Source organism: Peromyscus maniculatus, chromosome 14 (assembly GCF_049852395.1).
Source record: "Peromyscus maniculatus bairdii isolate BWxNUB_F1_BW_parent chromosome 14, HU_Pman_BW_mat_3.1, whole genome shotgun sequence".
Taxonomy (NCBI): domain Eukaryota; kingdom Metazoa; phylum Chordata; class Mammalia; order Rodentia; family Cricetidae; genus Peromyscus; species Peromyscus maniculatus.
The window spans coordinates 15,500,298-15,507,986 of record NC_134865.1 but is presented as its reverse complement, the minus strand read 5'-3'; the positions used below and the strand labels follow the sequence as shown (position 1 = coordinate 15,507,986).

Below are 7,689 nucleotides of genomic sequence, written 5' to 3'. Positions count from 1 at the left end.
AGGTGGTGTCAGCTACTTTCCAGTAATGTCTGAGGGAAACAAAGCCACACACTATAATTAAAATTCCTTGGCTTTCCCGTTTCCATCCTGTGTTAGGCAGATATATAGATATATATGGCTGTGTTATAAATATATTTATGGGGTCATCGAGAAGGCTCAGTGGGTAAGAGCACTTGCTGCCAAGACTGTTTGCCCCCTGGAACAGCAATGGTAGACAGAGAGAACTGACTGCTGGAAGTCGTCCTCTGACTTCCACACGTGGCACACAGGCATATACTCACACATTCTCTCTCTTTCTCTCAATGTGAAAATGCCTGAATAAAGAAATCAGTGCAAGGAATATATACGTGTATATTGCCATAAACGGCTCTGTGCACACTGCGGACTATGTCTTTCTTACCCTCTCTACTGCGGTTTTTGCTGGAAACACTCTTTATAACAGTAATTATGAGTCTACGATGCTCTTCCTTTGAAAGTGCTTACCACTGCATTAGTTTTTCATATGTAATCTCCCATCTCAGCTAGGTTAGGGATGAGTTATCACCCCTTGACTGTAGAAGAGGAAATAGTAGTCAATCATTAGTGACTTACTCAAGGTCGTACCATTTGTTGGGAGGTGAGTTTTTAAACTTCAGATATGTTTTGACACTTCCTGACATATACTTTGCTTTTGTTGGGTTTGTTTTTGTTTTTTTGACATTCTCTCTCTCTCTCTCTCTCTCTCTCTCTCTCTCTCTCTCTCTCTCTCTCTCTCTCTCTCTCTCTCTCTCTCTCTCTGTAGGCCTGGCTGTCCTGGAACTCCATATACAGCCCAGGCCAGCCTTGAACCTACAGAGCTATGTCTGCCTCAATCTCCCTAGTGCTGGGATTATATACTTTCTCTTCATTATAAGAAGTGAGTCTTTTGGTAATTTCTAGTGAAAATACTCTTTTTATTTTTTTCTTAGGGATTGAACCCAGGGCCTCCTGCATTGTTGTGTGAGAGACTCTTCCTAAAGAGACTCAAAATACACACACACACACACACACACACACACACACACACAGCCCTACCCAACCCAGAAAGGAAGCCCAGACAGATCAAAATATGTATACACTGAAGTCTGACTTAGTAAACCAATGAGTTTTATTGGGTTCCTTACAGGAATGTGGGGGAGGGGTCACTTACAGGAGTAGAAATGACTCAAAGGCAGCTGCATCACCAAGGCCCAGCATGGGTTGCAGCTCACAACATCAGGAAACCGGAAGCACACAGCAGTCTGCAGGTAGCTTAGTAAACTGGAGAGTCCTTTCCAGGTGGCTCAGTTGGTCTGAGCATCTTCTAGTTAGTTAAGCTGGTCATTGTTTCTTCCAGGCAGTTAGACCCTGCTTCTCTTTACAATTCCGGGGGGCGGGGGGGGGGGCGCGGGCGGGCTAGTGAATCCAGTCAGTTTCAGGGACTTCCTGAGCTATTTTGAATTGTTTACTTCCTGTCTGAATCGACTTCTCTGGTGTATTTCACCTTCCCTTAGAACATACTGTTGCTTTCACCTACCTGTAAAACATCCTATCTTAATAAGTTTCCCTCCAACATGGATCGTTCTAAACTGAGAGGAAACTGTTGTGTAACACGCATGCTTAGCTCACACTGTAAGGCTGGGTTGTACCCACAACCCCTAAACATGTTTCTATAGTGTTTGCTAGAGAAGGAATCTCTGTAACCCCCCCTCTTTTTTTTTCTTTTTTTTTTTTCAGTAAATAGCCAACAAAGGAAAAATGGCCATGATACATAAATGAACTTTGCTGGCTAGTTTTATGTCAACTTGACGGGAGCTAAAGTCATCTGAGAGGAGGGGACTTTTAGTTCCTGTCCTGACTTCCTTTAGGGATGGACTACAGTGTGGAAGTGTAAGCCAAATAAACCCTTTCTGTCCCACCCTGCTTTGGTCACGGTGTGCCATCACAGCAACAGAAACCCTAGCTAAGACATGAGCAATACTTCCTGACTTCCCAAAAGGACATTAACTTAAATATTTTACCACTGCAATCTAGTGCTTATTAAACACATTTCCTTTCGCCAAACATATCGATAGTTTCGTTTTTTTGAAATGATTTTTTACCTTTCTTCATGTATCTGTCGAGGAGGCGGGGGCGTGCACGGCCCAGCACGTGTGTGGAGGTCAGAGGTCGCCTTGTAGGAGTCAGTTCTCACATTCGGCAGTGTGGGTCCCGAATGAACTCAGGTCACCAGGCTTCCCGGCAAGCGCTTTTTCTGGCCGAGCCACCTTATCAGCTGTGGTAACAGTTTGCATAAGATTATTGTTCTGGAGGCCAGGACTGTGGCACATGCCTGCTTTCCCAGCACTCGGGAGGCTGAGCCAAAAGCAGTAAATTCTAGTTCAGCCCAAGCTACATAATGAGGTCCATATCAGTCTGGGCGGCAGAGTAAAACCCTGTCTCAAAAAAAAAAGAGACTAAACTAACTAACTAAATAAATAAATAAATAAAGGAATGCCTACTGGCAAGCGAGCTCAGTGGGCAGGAACACTTGCTGCCCAGAACTGATGACCTGTGTTCAAGTCCCAGATCTTACACTGAAAGGAGAATATCAACTCCCAAAAGTTGTCTCTGGCCTCCACACAGGTGGTACAGCACACATGCACCCACACTCACACACACATGCACCCACACTCACACACACATGCACCCCCCACACACACATGCACCCACACTCACACACATGCACCCACACTCACACACACATGCACCCACACTCACACACACATATACCCACACTCACACACATGCACCCACACTCACACACACATATACCCACACTCACACACATGCACCCACACTCACACACACACATATACCCACACTCACACACATGCACCCACACTCACACACACATATACCCACACTCACACACATGCACCCACACTCACACACACATGCACCCATACTCACACACATGTACCCACACTCATACACACATGCACCCACACTCACACACACATATACCCACACACACACATGCACCCACACACACATATACCCACACACACACATGCACCCACACTCACACACACATGCACCCACACTCACACACACATGCACCCACACTCACACACACATATACCCACACTCACACACATGCACCCACACTCACACACACATATACCCACACTCACACACACACATATACCCACACTCACACACATGCACCCACACTCACACACACATATACCCACACTCACACACACATATACCCACACTCACACACATGCACCCACACTCACACACACATATACCCACACTCACACACACATATACCCACACTCACACACATGCACCCACACTCACACACACATATACCCACACTCACACACACATATACCCACACTCACACACACATATACCCACACTCACACACATGCACCCACACTCACACACACATATACCCACACTCACACACACATATACCCACACTCACACACATGCACCCACACTCACACACACATATACCCACACTCACACACACATATACCCACACTCACACACATGCACCCACACTCACACACACATATACCCACACTCACACACACATATACCCACACTCACACACATGCACCCACACTCACACACACATGCACACAATAATAATAATTAACAAAAATAAATAAAACTGTGACAGAGCACAAGAACTCATGCCTTTGATGCCAGCATTTGGGAGGCAGATACAGGAGGGTCTCTGTGAGTTCGAAGCCAGCCTGGCCAACACAGCCAGTTCCAGGTCAGCAGGGACGACACTGTGAGACCCTGTCTCGAACAAATGAGTAAAATACTAATAAAGGAATCAGAGCGAAAGTCCTAAGTGGTATATAAATTCAATACTGAGATGACTTAGCTCTTTCAATCCAGAGTATAAATGGACAGGACAACTGATTTGGGTGCCTTTAATCCTTTGAGGAAGGCTTCTTGATGTAATATTGGGGGCGGTGTTTCTGGCTCGGTAAGGTGGTATGCATCTATAATCATAGCACTAGGGAGTCTGTACCAGAAGGATGATAACTTGAAGGCCAGGCTAGGCTACATACAGAATTTAAAGCCAAGTTAGATTACGTAGCAAATCCCTGTCTCAAAAAAATTTTTTTTTTGTCCAGTGTTGATATTCTACAGTAGACCTTAGTACACACCAGGAACAGCGAATCGGCTGGCGGTGTCTTTAAACATTTAAAAGTAAAGCCCAGGGGGTTAGGGCGTCCACACACTATCTGACCCTGGGCGGGAACTAATTGGCTCAGTGGGCCTGGAGATGAGGGGAATGGAAAGCAGAATTCTGTCTTTCACCTTCCCCCAGCCAACCAGTCTCTGGATTGAGAGTTGAAGGGGATTATTTGAAATATGACGGCCAAGTTCCTTTCCACCTCCATCTCCACCAACCAAGGCGCAGCATCCTGCAGAAAGGGAGCCGAGGCCTGAAGCTTCTGGAAGACTAGTCAGAAGAATAGTCCTGTCTAGTGCAGACAAAACACCCGTTGTCTCCACACAAACACACAATCCCTTACCTAACTCCCACTTGTATGTCTGGTCCCATGATGTGGTGGCTGATCTTACCCCTTTGGAACAGAAACAGGGAAGTGTCAACTCTCTCTCTCTCTCTTTCCCTCTCTCTCTCTCCCTCCCTCAGAACACGCTCTCACTACATAGCCCCGGCATCCTTAGAGCTGGCTAGGTGGACCAGGCTAGTCTGGAACTCACAGAGATCCAGCTACCTCAGTGGAGTGTCCCCCACCCGCAAGGCTGGGATCCAAGGCCTGTGCCACCACAGCCATCCTTGTCAAAGGCATTATTCTCAAATACCTTCTTCTGTCCTGTGGCAGGCCTCTTGGTGGCCTCTTTGGAAGGCTCCGGTCATCTGTCTCACCATGGGCTGCTGGGGAGCGTCAGGATCTTATGCACTGTGTGAGCTTCATGCGCTACAGCCCCAGCCCTAAGGTCTTCATTTTATTTGTCTGCTTTTGTTTTTTGAGATAGGAGTCTCACTATGTAATCCTGGCTGTCCTAGAACTCACTTTGTAGACCAGGCTGGCCTCCAACTCACAGAGATCCATCCGCTTCTGTACTCTTGAGTGCTGAGATTAAAAGCCTTCACTAGCACAAAGTTTTAATTTTGATGAAGTTCTTTTGGCTATACTTTTCATGTCATATCTGAGGTGTCCTAAGCAAACCTAGTGCCAAATTTCTTCTGAAATTTCCTTCTAAGAGCTCTCTCTCTCTCTCTCTCTCTCTCTCTCTCTCTCTCTCTCTCTCTCTCTCTCTCTTTCTCTCTTGACTGGATTTCTCTGTGTAATAGCCATGTTTGTCCTGGAACTTGCTCTGTAGACCCAGGCTGGTCTCGAACTCACAGAAATCTGTCTGCCTCTGCCTCCCTCCGGAGTGCTGGGATTGAAGTGTGTACCACCACACCTGGCCACCTTGGGTTAATTTTTGTAGTAAAGTGTAGGTTAAAGGTCCAACTTCATTCTTATGCATTTAAATATCCATGTACTTTGTATCCCTAGCCTTTATATTCCCATGTGCATATATTTATTTTTTGTCACATATTTACGTTTGTAATAACTGCACCCTATATTTTCATTGAAAACTTTCATGTAGAGATAAAAAAACATTTTGTGCATTAAATTGTTAGTAAACTTATGATGTGGGCTGTTGAAAGGGAGAGATTTTTAACTCAGTAAGACTGTGTCTGTAGACTATATAGAGTGAGTATAAATTGCACCACCAATATCTTAGCTGCTTATAAAAGTATCAGCTTTGTGGTGAAAGAGAACACTAGAAGCCGTATTTTAAAACGAAGCAGTGAAAGTGATTGTTAGATAAAACATTAAAAAAAAAAAAATTAGCCAGGCAGTGGTGGCGCATGCCTGTAATCCCAGCACTCGGGAGGCAGAGGCAGGTGGATCTCTGTGAGTTCAAGGCCAGCCTGGGCTATAGAGTGAGTTCCAGGACAGGCTCCAAAGAAACCCTATCTCAAAAAACCAAAAAATAAATAAATAAATAAATAAATAAATAAATAAATAAATAAATAAATAAATAAATAAATAAATAAATAAAAATTAGTGTGTGCTTGACTAAGATCGTGGCTTGTGCCATTAAAGTCTTTATAATTAGAAACTGAATCTAAGCCAGACATGGTGGTGGCATACGTCCTTAATCCTAGCACTGGGAAGCAGGCAGTTCTCTGAATTCGAGGCCAGCTTGGTCTACAGAGCGAGTTCCAGGACAGCAAGGGCTACACAGAAGAAATCCTGTCTCGAAAAACCAAAAATTAAAATAAATATGTAAATAAATAAAATGGTAGTTCAAGCCGGGTGGCAGATGCGCACACCTTGAATCCCAGCACTCGGGAGGTAGAGCAGGTGTTTCTCTGGGGGCAGCCAGGGCTACACAGAGAAACATTGTCTCGAAAAACAAAAACAAAGAAAACTAAACAACAACGACAAAAAACAAAAAACGAAACTGAATCTAAAAGCACAGTCTGATAATCACGTGGAATAAGGGTTTTCTTGGCGGCTTACTGTAAGTCATTTTCGTTTTCTCCCCGGAGTTAACCCGTGGGACCTCAAAGCTGCCGCCACTCTCGGGCAGGCACCACGGACATCCTTCCCATCTGCATGCCTGCATCCTTGGCTGCCGTCCTCCTGGCTCCACGGGGGCCGCCGGGCTGCCTTGCCGTCCTCCCTGCAGGAAACATTTGGAATGACTCCTGCCAACTCAAATCAACGCTTTGCGGGGAGATCTAATTCTGCTTTTCCCATCCCAGTGATTCTCACCCCTTCCGGAGGGTAAACTGGGGCGGACAGAGGAGCTCCTCGCTGAGCTGGGGACACGGGGAGGACCCGGAAATGTTTACAGGCCCAGCCTCTGAGGTTAGGCCTAGTCAGCGGGTTAACGACCCAGAGGGACAAATACCCTCTCCTGTCATTTATGCAAATGCTGACTCCTGATTGGTGCATTCCAAGACGGCAGAGGCCACCTCGGTCAGTATGCGCTGGTGGCTAAATATTCCGGCTTAGCTGATTGGTGATAGTTGAAAAAAAAAAAAGCAGAAAGGAACCTCCAAGGATTTTTATGCCTGAAGTCTCTTTCAGGCAAGTTAAAATTACGTAATATGTATGCTTTCAGTGAATATCTGTAAAGCTAATTTTTCTAGATGCTTACACGTAGCCCAAGCAGTGGGGAGAGGTCGTGATACATAGGAAGAAGCCGAGGGCTTGGATTCAGAACAAGTGCTGGTCCTTTGTCTTTTGAAGTAACTGACCCTAAGTGTAGGATAAATATATTGTGGAGTGGTATTTGTTAACTTTAAAACAAATTTGTCCGGTACATTTGCCCTGGGGCTGCTGCTCCTGCAGAGGGTTGGATTCCCAGCACCCCACATGGCTGCTCACAACCCCGAGCAATGCATTCAAATGGCACAGAGACACAGGGGCAGGCAAAACACCTAAGTGAAAGTCAGCAAATATTTCTTAAAAGTCACCCCTTTGTGGCCATGTATTCCTTTAACAGTTTATTTTTTATTTATATTTATCTATTTATTTATTTTGTTTGTTTGTTTTCCGAGACAGGGTTTCTCTGTGTAGCCCTGGCTGTCCTAGATCTCACTCTGTAGCCCAGGCTGGCCTCGAACTCACAGAGATCCGC

The 7,689-nt window shown here is 45.4% G+C and overlaps 1 long non-coding RNA gene across 1 annotated transcript; it reads right to left on the bottom strand.

Annotated features, from left to right (window-relative positions):
- Positions 1-1,104: 1,104 nt before the first annotated feature.
- LOC143268416 (uncharacterized) lies at positions 1,105-6,902 on the bottom strand. Its single transcript, XR_013044292.1, has 2 exons — positions 6,819-6,902; positions 1,105-6,726 (listed from the first exon to the last, which is right to left on the bottom strand). It is a non-coding gene; the product is annotated as an uncharacterized LOC143268416 (long non-coding RNA).
- Between the last annotated feature and the right edge of the window lie 787 nt (positions 6,903-7,689).